The sequence below is a fragment of the Rhinoderma darwinii genome, chromosome 7, assembly GCF_050947455.1.
Source record: "Rhinoderma darwinii isolate aRhiDar2 chromosome 7, aRhiDar2.hap1, whole genome shotgun sequence".
Taxonomy (NCBI): domain Eukaryota; kingdom Metazoa; phylum Chordata; class Amphibia; order Anura; family Rhinodermatidae; genus Rhinoderma; species Rhinoderma darwinii.
Genome location: NC_134693.1, coordinates 109,313,256 through 109,325,778, shown reverse-complemented (window position 1 = coordinate 109,325,778; position 12,523 = coordinate 109,313,256). Strand labels below are relative to the sequence as shown.

General features: G+C 40.8%; 1 protein-coding gene across 6 annotated transcripts in view; it reads right to left on the bottom strand.

Annotated features, from left to right (window-relative positions):
- IQSEC1 (IQ motif and Sec7 domain ArfGEF 1) overlaps positions 1–12,523 on the bottom strand; it is a 725,681-nt gene that overhangs the window by 282,209 nt on the left and 430,949 nt on the right. The window lies entirely within an intron of this gene.

The window sequence follows — 12,523 nt, the reverse complement described above, 5'->3', positions numbered from 1 at the left end:
GCAAAGAAACAAATTAATAATATTACAACTAGTAACAAGTAATGTGGGCCAATTAAAGAGGCTCTGTCACCAGATTTTCAAACCCCTATCTCGTATTGCAGCAGATCGGCGCTGCAATATAGATAACAGTAACGTTTTTATTTTTTTCAAAAACGAGCATTTTTGGCCAGGTTATGAGCATTTTTATATTTATGCAAATGAGCCTTTCTTAAGTACAACTGGTCGTGTTTAAAGTTAAGTACAACTGGGCGTGTATTGTGTGTGTACATCTGGGCGTTTTTACTTGTTTTACTAGCTGGGCGTTGTGAATGGAAGTGCATGATGCTGACGAATCAGCATCATCCACTTCTCTTCGTTAACACCCAGCTTCTGGCAGAGCACAGACACACAGCGTGTTCTCGAGAGATCACGCTGTGACGTCACTTCCTGCCCCAGGTCCTGCATTGTGTCGGACGAGCGAGGACACATCGGCACCAGGCGACAGAGGCTACATTGACTTACCTGCAAACGCCGATGCTGCTGCAGAATCAACTGTAGCCTCTGTCGCCTGGTGCTGATGTGTCCTCGCTCGTCCGACACGATGCAGGACCTGGGGCAGGAAGTGACGTCACAGCGCGATCTCTCGAGAACACGCTGTGTGTCTGTGCACTGCCAGAAGCTGGGTGTTAACGAAGAGAAGTGGATGATGCTGATTCGTCAGCATCATACACTCCCATTCACAACGCCCAGCTAGTAAAACAAGTAAAAACGCCCAGATGTACATACACAATACACGCCCACTTGTACTTAACTTTAAACACGACCAGTTGTACTTAAGAAAGGCTCATTTGCATAAATATAAAAATGCTCATAACTTGGCCAAAAATGCTCGTTTTTGAAAAAAAAAAAGTTACTGTAATCTACATTGCAGCGCCGATCTGCTGCAATACGAGATAGGCGTTTGAAAATATGGTGACAGCCTCTTTAATGAGTTAGTGGTAGGAGCAAGGCTATCATCCTATCACACCGATATAACCAATAACAGGTCATTTATTTAGGGACAGACATTGCCACAGTGTCCCCATAATAGAGTCAACTGATACATTACCTCCACGATAGAGCTAGCCTATTACAGTGTCCCCAAAATCTGACACAGTACCACAATAACAGTTGCAAACAGACACAGTGGCCCGGTAACTGAGCATTCTAACCTCAGTGCCACTAAAACAGTTGCAACCAAACACACTGCCCATGTAACAGCTGATGCCAGCCTCGGTGCTCCCCTAACAATTGCAACCAGACAGCATGCTCCCATATCGGTTACATACACAGGCAGTGCCCCCATTACAAATTTGAAGCCATACATAATGCGCCCATAATAGAAATGTGGCAATTCTGCTGCAGATAATAAATGAGTGAACTGCAGTTAATAATTCTATTCAGTCTATCATCTCGTGTACTGGAACCTTTTCTTCTTGATAGGTGTGTTATCTGTCATTTGATTAGGTATGGAGTGAATATTCATAACTGAATTAACATGCTTCTATGTAAGATCAACAAATTAAAGGACATTTTCAAACATCGAACGCAGAATCATCCACGGTATCTTAAACCTGAAATGAAAGTGACACAGTTTTTTAATATCAATATTCTCAAATTTGGTGCAGGTAGAAACAGTTGGAGAGTTTTGGGATATTAACGTGGATCCTTAATGAAAACAAACTATATGCACTTTCTCATGAAACCAATTTAATACAATATCGCGACATGCTATCAAAAGACTATTATGCTGCAATTCACATCACAACCACTGGGTTGCTACAAAGTGACAGATATAGCATAGACATCTCGTGACTGAGTATCGCCAAATCATGTTTTTTTTTCATAGTTGGCCATCTTGCGCCACGCATCTCAGGATATGTTAAGATCTGAGGAAAGGTAAGGAAGGACACATCTGTGGCCATACATACAAATAAGGGGTTTTCTTATTTAGTATTAGCTATGGGGTCTTGTGATGTGTAGATCTTAGAGCTCCTCGTTTACTTGTTCTGTTATCAACTCATGACTCCTGTAAAGAATGGTGTCATGAAACGAATTCATCTCTATAAATACTAAGCTAGATATTAAAGAATCCGTCTGCAGAGTGTTCTTTGAAACAGAAGATGTTTTGACACCACTCAATGCAGATGCTAAGGTGTCATGATCAGGAGAAAGCAGGCAAGGAGAATCCCTGATATCTAGGCATTGCATGAACTCTTCATATTATGCTTTTGAGTAATGGATATGAAAATTTGACTTTTGAGTAGTTTCCCCTGCCCTTGCCATTCTTCCAAAAACTGAGTAAAGCTTAGCAGAAGGGGGCTTGGCCACCGCAGCCCAACAAATTTACTTTCATTTGCGTCAAAAACGACGTAGATTCCATTAGTGTCGCAGGGACAGCAGAAGATGCCAAAAATGTATAAGGAGCAGTGTGCCTCTTAATAAATTTTTAGCATCTTACTCTAGATTGCTTTATTAAGACTGGCGTAGTATTAATACATCTCCCCGTTATGTTTAGTTAGTGACCAGACAGCCTAGGATTTACTTTGCTGTACTGTTGATGTGTTTTGTCTTTTCTGCATGAAAAAAACAAAAAAACTGTATGAAGATAGTTGTACGAGACCCTTTTTATTAGAGGGAAGGTCCTTTGTGCGCCAATCATCTTACCCAAGAGAGGATAATCTGAACAATTATATTGAAAAAACAAACTGAAATCATTTAGAGGGGAAAAATAAAAATAACAAAACTACAATAATGTGGTTGCATAAGTGTGAACACACTCTTATAATTGGGAAAGTGGTTGTGTTCAGAATTAGCCAATCACATTTATACTCATGTTAAATAGTAGTAAGTACACAGCTGCCATTATTTAAAGTGATTCTGAACCCCATATATAGTTCAGCTGTTCTATTAGGTTTTTCCTGACATTTACTTTGTTGCATGTGACAGCAAAAGCCATTGTCTGTATAGAGCTTACAACACATCAAAGGGATCAGATTGTTGAAAGGAATCAGTCAGGAGAAGGGTACCAAAGAATTTCTAAGGCATTAGATATACCATGGAACACAGTGAATCATCAAGAAGTGGATTACATTTGGCACAACAGTGACATTACCAAGAACTGGACAACAAAAAAAAAGTTAAAAAGTTATGACTCTCGGAACGCAATAATGCAAAACGACGGCCCAGACTAATTTATATGTGCAGCAGTTCTTCACCTAAAACCCCATGTCATAATTTGCTAGCCCCCACTGGTAGACCCTGTAAATGCAGCGTAAACTATGACATTTTGGGGTCTGTGATACATATGGGGCTAGTGAAGAAGTCAAAGATTAGGCAATGCCGGAGTGCGGATATTTTGTACAATACCATGGACACCCTTTAGAAGTGTGACTCCTGCACCCAATAATCTGGCCTGTGCATAAAGGATTGGTTCAAAGCCTACGTCACTATCCATGGATAATTAATTTTATTATTCATTTACCCCATTATTACATCATCCTATCATGACCTGATGCACTCCGCCCAGTTTACATATACCCGGATGCACTCCACCCAGCTTACATATACCCGGATGCACTCCACCCAGTTTACATATACCCTGATGCACTCCGCCCAGCTTACATAAACTCTGATGCACTCCGCCCAGCCTACATATACCCTGATGCACTTTGCCCAGCTTACATACACCCTGATATACTCCTCACAGCTTACATGTACCCTTATGTACTCCACACAGCATAAATATGCCCCCACATTATAAACTGAAACACCAGTAAAACACTACACAAAACTACTACCTGGCAAAATCTGTGTTCCAAAAGCCAAATGGTGCTCCTTCTGGGTCTGGCAGTGTGCCCAAACAGCAGATTATGACCACATATGGGGTATTACTGTACTCTGGAGAACCCGCTTAACAATTTATGGGGTGTGTGTCTAAAAAGGCACAATCTAAATAGCATATCTGTGGAAAATGGCAATTTTCAATCTGCAACATCTATTCTAGTTTCCTAAATGGGGTCACTTGGTGCCTCAGCGCAATGCGACATGGTGCCAAAAAAGAATTTTGTAAAAATATTCACTCCAAAAACGAAATTGCACTTTTTCCCTTTAGACCCTTGCCGTGTGTCCAAATAGCAGTTTACAACCACATATGGGGTATTTCCCCACTCAGGAGAAATTGTGTAATAAATTGTGTGGCTTCTTTTCTCCTGTATTCCTTGTGGAAAATAAAAATTATGAGTTAAATCTACATGTTATTGGAAAAAACATATTTTCTTCATTTTCACGGCCCAATTCTAATAAAATATATAAAACACCCTCAACATGCTAACTACACCTCTAATTTCATGATTTGAGGTGTATTTGAGGTGTATAGTCTCCAAAATTGGATCACCCCTGGCGAATTTTTACAGTACTGGTACTTCAGGGCCTCTGCAAATGTGACATGGCGGCCAGAAAACAATTCAGCAAAATCTGAGCTGCAAATTCCAAATGGCACTCCCCTTCTGAGCCCAGCCATGTGCCCAAACAGCAGTTTATTACCACATATGGGGTATTGCCGTAATCAGGAGAAATTGCTTTACAAATGTTGATGTGCTTTTTCTCCTTTAATCCTTATGAAAATTCCAAACGCGGCATGGCACCGAAAACCATTCCAGTAAAATCTGCGCTCCAAAATCCAAATGGCGCTGCTTCGCTTTTGGGCACTGCCGTGGGTCCAAACAGAAGTTTATTACCACATATAGGGTATTGCCATAATCAGGAGAAATTGCTTTACAAACGTTGAGGTGCTTTTTCTCCTTTATTCCTTATAAAAAATTCTATGTTTTTTCAGAAAAAAAGTAAATTTTCATCTTCACAGACTAATTCAAATACATTTTGCAAAAAACCTGTGGGGTCAAAATGCTAACGCAAACGTGCTTTTGCGGCCGCAATTCCCGCAAAAATCCACGAGAAAATTGCGGCCCCATTAATTTCTATGGGCGCATGCACACGACCGTGGTTTCCACGGTCCGTGCATGGCCCAAGAGCCTGGACCGCAGAAAGAACAGACGTTCACACATTCACACCTAGCGGAATTGTTGCGGAGAAGAAGCGGGCTTTCACTGCGGATCTCAGCATTTGCATTTGAAAGGCTGAAATCTGCAGCAAGGCTGCTGTGATATCCACAATGTCTGAATTACCTGTCAAATATGAAAATGTTGCTGCAAATTCGCAAAGAATCTGAAGCAACATTTTCATCGGAAAAATTCTGCCACGTCTGAACGTGCCCTCATTACGGCCGTGTTCTGCGGCCCAGGCTCATCGAAAATAATGGACGTGGCCATGTGCACGGCCCGTGATTTGCGGGCGGCTCGCGGATGACACGCCGGCCAACCCAAAAATCACATCCGTTCACATGGCTACGGTCGTGTGCATGAGGCCTACCCCTAGATAAATTCCCTGAGGGGTGTGGTTTCAAAGATGAGGGTCACTTTTATTACCACATAAAGTGACACATGTCAGATTTGAAAAAATGAATGCCAAAATGACCTTGGTGCTGACGGGGTTAAAGGTGGAAAAAGTGGACTGACATTGTAACATGACAAAAATGTGGCATTTTAACAGGGGCGTGTAGACTTTTTACATCCACTCTATGTTAAAGGCGTTGTCTGGTTGTTAATAGTAAAAAAAACCTGTCTGCTGAATATGTTCACATAACAAAACAGACGCTATGATACTAGTTCTTAGTTGCTCCAGTGCCGATGTCGACGTGGTCCCCTGCTGGTCTACTTTTACATCCCATTTGTGATGTCTGATGCGGTCACTTTCCACACTTATTGGCTTAATGCTGTAGTTAGTGATTGGCTGCAGCCGTCACGTGTCATACCGGCATGTCATCATTGCTTCGTTGTAAACAGTGTTTTATTTTTAAACCCTCCCTGCCGCAGCCATTTTTCGGATTTTCCTTTTGTTATTTTCCTCCCCACCTTCCAAAAGCCATAACTTTTTAATTTTCCTGTCGATATAGCCATATTAAGGCCCAATTTTTGTGGGGCGAGTTGTAGTTTTTCATGGCACCATTTATTGTGCCATATAATGTTCCAGGAAACGGGAAAAAAATATTTTGTGGGGTGGAATGGAAAAACAGCAGCAATTCCTCCATTGTTTCTTGAGCTTCGTTTTTACGGCTTTCACCGTGCAATTAAAACGAAATCCGGCCTTAATATGTTTTGTCGCCATATACTGGAAGCCATAACTTTTTTGGTTTTCGGTTGATTGAGCGGTATGAGGCCTTATTTTTTGAGGGACGAGCTGTAGTTTTTAATGGTACTATTTTGGGGTACATGCAAGTTTTTATCACTTTTTATTATTCATGTTTCTGTGGGAGATTAGGTGATAAAACAGCGATTCTGTAGTTTGAATATTTTTTCTTTAGGACGTTCAACGTGCGGGTTAAATAATGTTATATTGTAACAGTTTAGAATTTTACGAACGTGACGATGCCAATTATGTTTATTATTTTATTTTTTTTACAATGCTTTAAAGGGAATGTGTTGCCAGCAAAACATGTATTTTTTTTTTTAATTAAACATTTAGTGTGTAGGTGATTAAACATTGTTCAAATTTTTTTTATTTTTTTCACGAGTCAGGAAATATTATAAATTAGATTCTAATTTATAATATTTCCCATCGCTGGTCACTAGATGGAGCTATTCCCAAAATTGCAGCATTGCAAAATTGGGAAAAAAGCACTCGCTCTAGTGAGCTCTGAGAATCCCCCCCTCCTTTATCCTGGCTAGTGTCGGGATAAACGAGGGGTTTGAACGGTCTAACCTCCTACACTGTGTAATTGGAGCTGTTTTTCCATGGAGCCAATTACGTCTCAAGAAGTGACAGGCACTTCTTTGACGCGGGCGTCTTTTTTACGCGCCGTCTTTTGACAGCGGCGTGTAAAAAAAATGACCGTCAGCACAGAACATCGTGAAGCCCATTCAAATGAATGGGCAGATGTTTGCCGACGCTTTAGAGCCGTATTTTCGGACGTAATTCGAGGCTAAAACGCCCGAATTACGTCTGTAAATAGGGTGTGTGAACCCAGCCTAAGTCCTAACCGTATCCAATAATCTTATTCTAACAAGACTTCTCCACAGTGTTCAGAGAACTTTAAAAGACTACATTTTACTAGTTCGTTTTAATAGAATAAAGGCCCACTCGGGCCAATGATCGGGCAAACGAGCGTTCATATGAACATTCGTTCCCGATCATTGCCTTGTTTAAACAGGGTAACAAACAGCTGATGATTTGCTCTGTTCTCTTATGAAGCATTAAAACTCATTGTTGTCGGAAGCACATCTCCCGGTGTAAACAGGGAGATGTGCTGCCGACATGATGAAAATGTATGCAGACAATCGATTTGAGTAACGAGCGCTCGTCCCTATGCATAAGCAATCACTGCTCAATGTGAAAGGAGCAAACGAGCACTGACTAACAAGCTGTCTCGGTGATCAGCACTCGTTTACTCGGCCCACGTCGACCGTGTAATAGGACCCTTCGTTTCTATATAGGATTCACATTCTTATATTTAAAGCCTTACGTTGACCTGTGCCTTTCTCAAAGTGTTAAATAATATACTCACAGCTTGGGTATGTTTTTGCTATGCAAGGACTATATCATCTAACTGATGTAGAGTTTTTGTATTTGTGCTAATGATTACACTTTTAGTGACTATTGCTTTTCCCTTTTACTAACCCCACTTCTGCTCCACTAGCTTGGTGCTCTTGGGCCCCAGTGAAAAAACTGTAACAGGGCCCCCCACCTACCATGGGTCATTTATAATACTGATGGATTCTTATGTGGCAGACGGAGCTTTAGGCCATCATAGACATTGGGGCCCAGGTGCGACTGCTACACTCCATATAGCTACAGCATTATAAAACAGCTAAAGAAGGTCACAGGCCCAAAGATGTAGCCCTGTATTAGATAAACGTTCTAATATGTATTCATTAATTAATTAGCATTTATTTAGTATGTTGGCGCACCAAGAGTTAACTCCTGCCCGTTTATGTGCAGTAACTGACGTAACGTTGTCACATGAAAGTAAAATGCAGAGTGATAAAGAATCATGTGCTAATACTCCAGAGCAAATAGATCATGCACCTTCCATAGAGAAAGGTCTACAACCTCATGTTGAGGAGATGGTCGCAGGAGATGACGTGTGTGATAGAGAAGAGACCCATTGTTCTGGTCGGCACAGTGATCTGCAGTATATAGCGTGTACTCGGGATGAGATTGATATTATGATGCCCCAGTGTTGGGTAGGTATGAAAGAGACAAATATGGAGGATGTAAATTATTCCCATGCTGTTAATGTTGAACTAAAACCGAGAAGATGTGATTTTGAGGTGTGTTCAACAGAAAGGAACAAAAAGTGTGTCCCACAATTACTGCGAGAACCGATTGTTACGTTTCAGAGTTTGCTGCAGATCTATATGATTGCAGTGGAGAACATAGTGGTAATGTATACACATCTGCCTCTGAAGTTTATCTTGATCCTATTGAGTTGTCAGAGTACAAAATGGATCTGGTGGATCACACGGAGTCACATGACCGGGATGTATTCTCATCTTTACCACTGCAGGAGCAATTGGTTGAAACCTCTGGTGAAGTAACACGTGACGTGGTTGAAGAAACTGTATCTCATAAACATGAATGGAAATTTTGTAAAGTATTTGATATTGCAGGGAAAGTATTTTGTGCTCTCTCCTAGTGGAAAGTACACATATTGATAAGGTAATGGCAGACACGAGTCAAATATCTAATGTGCCTCCAAGTAGATGGTATATCATATGGTTTATGTGAGATGGTACCACAATGCAGGAACTTTGACCCCGGGGGGTTGTAGTCAAGTGATCCCACCTACGGTTGAGATCAGTGCAGCTACTAAGGGGCTGGATTTGGGCCCAGAATTATATATTTAAAAGGAATGTTACAAGAGAGTGTCATTTCTCTTTATTTATTAGGCAAGAAACCTGGAAAAAGGTCTCGGTTGCTGGAGTGGAAGAGAATAGTAACATTTCCACTCCGTCTTCAGGACAGTCCAGGGTTTGGGCTGCCTTAGGAGTCTCATTAGCTGCCAGCTGTTAAGGCTCCTTTAAGAAAGGAGTGATCTGTTCACACAATGCTCCCAGTCTGAGGAGGACAGGTATTGCCAGCCTGTGGGAGTCAGAAGTTCTGGTAAGAACATACGATTGTTGTGAGGTGCTGGGCAGAAGGCCTTTCACCCTGATAGCTAGGGAAGCTATACGTTTAGTTAGAGGCTGGACGGCCTAGGGTTTATTTTGAACTGTTTTTCATGTATGAAGACAATAAAGCTGGTTGCGGCCGGTTTCATACCGTATCCACTGTGTTGGAGTGAAAATTCTTAAGTGTGCCAACCATCTTACCCTGGAGATGGCGATCCTGTTACCCCGAGTTGTCACAATACATACATACATACAAGGCTCTGTTCCAGGCCCAACAGTAAATGAAAGGGGTTTTCCAAGTCATTTAAAAAATGGCCAAGGTAGGAAGGATGCAAAAAAAAAATAATAGGCATTACTCACCTCACATATCTTGTCATTTCAGCGCCACCACTCTGTTCCTTCTCACCGCTGTTTATTGACATAGCTGCAGCGATGACGTGCCCGTATACCCACGTGATTGCTGCAGCCAAGCACTGGCCTCAGCGATCCTGTGCTGTTTATCCACTGAGATCAATGATTGGCTGCAGCGACCATGTGGATAAACAAGCACATCATCGCTGCAGCTATGTCAATACACAGCGGTGGGAAGGACCGGAAGCGGTGGTGCTGAAATTATGGCGATCTGTGAGGTGAGGAATGGGCAATTTTTTTTGTATTTTTGTTTTGCATCCTTCCTACCGTGGCAAATTTTTTAAATAACTCGGAAAACTTCTTTAACATAGTACATATATATAGAAAATCAAAATGATTAATGTTTATATCATAGCAAAAATGGCTTAGATATATTTTCTATTGAAGAGAACCTTTCACTACTCCAGACCTGTGTACCATCTTATAGGCACTGCTGCGCAGACCTTAGGGCACTTTGAATTAGCTGTGTAGTCTAAGCCGTTCTGCAGATATCTGCCGTTATAATTGGCGCACGATATATAAATTAGCCCCTGTACTGTCAGAGGGGCAATTCTGGACGTGGGAAGGCAGGGGGCGCGATAGTCAGATCTCTGACACTGTCCAATCGGCTGCGGACAGTGTCAGAGCGGCTTCTATTGTGTTATAACGGCACATTTGTCCAGAACGGCTTTGACTACACAGCTAATTTAAAATGCCCCAAGGTCTGTGCAGCAGTGCCTATAAGATGGAGCACTCCGCTGGACAGGTCTGGGATAGTGAAAGGTTCTCTAAGAAAATATTATTTATGTTATTGCAAATTTATTTATCTCGCAAATGTTTCTGTGTTTGGTGATGTCCCTCGCCACTCCTTTAAATATGTAAGACACAGTGTGAACACAAGAAGGAAAATAAAAGTGGAACACATAAACACCTAATCACAAATTGAGGGACAGGTTCACACTTTTTCAGTCAGGGACAAGTGTATGCAACCATTACACAAAGACCAATATAATCAATAATACTGCCATACAGTGACCATATAGCGGTCAGATACGAAACCACCATGACAACTCCTCCTGACAACTGCAGAGAGCACTGAAAAAAAAATAAACAAAAGTAGGCAGATAGTTTAAAGGGGGTGAAGGAAGAAACTTGATATGTGATAAAACCCACTACCATCCCCAATTTAGGTGAACCAACTAGTATCTACCATAAAATATGATCTCAGTACACGCCCACTACGCCATTATCCCTCATTCCTCTATAAATCTCTCACAGGTCTTCACTCTCAGCTGCTCAATCTCCATGTACAAGGATAGAATACCACTTCAGTAGTCCTTGTTGATATGCCAATACAGCAAATAAGAAATAAAAAAACAGAAGGAGATTTGTTCCTGAGCGCTTTCAAGCCCACTATTCAATAAGCATAATACACTTAGTTTATACTACTCACCTAAGGGGCTAACCATAACAAATAGTTTATAGAAGATCCCTTTAGGCTGACAACTCAACGTATTTTAAGGGGTATTAGCTAAAGTCCCCCAACCTCAGGAATACACAAATGTAGTTTGAAGCACCATCTCCTTATATAACTCACACAGAAACATACTTTTGATTCAGCAATAGAAATGCATGTTCACTTTCCCTGCATCGCTGCAGGGAGTGCAAGAGATCCAGCCCTACGAGCTCATGACGTCACTCCCATAGCTACAGGGAACGCTCTGCGCTCCACCGGTGGTGCTTGTGGTGCTTACATCAAAAGTGGACTGTCTGAGATTGAAAACATTAAATAATGTAGATATAATATGTGAATTAGCGCTTCCATCAGTCTGAGAAAGGAAGGAAGCAAGCACTTATTGCACCCCCCCCCCACCTAAACGCTCATCCCAGGTTTGTACACGAAGCAGCTTTACACTAATGCGGTAAAGCTCCCGGTGCATATGCCGAGCGTATCTATTGGACCCCATTTTATCAGGACAGTTGACTACTGTAATAAACTTATAAAAATACAAGACATTATAGCGCAGGCTGGAATGTTACTCGCTTACTTTATTAGAGAAGAGTTCCATTGCTTCTATCATTCAAGATATATTTTTATATATATATATATATATATATATATATATATATATATATATATATAATCCAAAAATGGCGAACACTAATGCCACCTAAACACTATAAATAAATAAATATGCGTTGCTGCTGAATTTTCTTACAATAGTGAGGTTCTTAGCGCACATTTTGATCAAATTGTGTGAGGAAGAAGAAACCTGTTGAGTTTTCCTGAAATCAATAATCATAGCTTAATTTTTTTTCTACATTTAAGATTAAAATAATAAGATGTGATTAAGCGTTTTGCCAAATGGGTGGGAACTATGTACCAACAACATTTTTAGACTCACTTCACTCCGTTACATATTAACAGAAATTTGATAGATTGTTTTGTGGATTTTGTTCCAATTATTGAGCTTTAAATTAGTTATATAATGGATACAGATTCTCTTTAATTTTGCTTTATGGACTGATACCGCAAATGTCCTGTGATTATCACATCTTAATAATGAAATACGTGTGGTGAAATGCGTAAAGCTGTGTTCACCCCTGTGTAGTGCTTATATACTGCATTACTTTACTTCTTAAATAACAGAGTAGTCAGATGCTGCAAGTAATTGAATGTTGCGTTATAAATTCATATCCATCATCATGAATGAGAAAGACCCAGGCAGGGTTGAAACATTGCAAGGTCAAGTTTTTGTTGAATTAAAAAATAAACACTTTTTGTACTAGAGTGCAGTCTTTCTTCTTTTTGGAGCTCACCTAAGTGACTAGATGTGACACATACACACACTAGTCCTTCTCAATGAATTAGAATATCATCAAAAAGT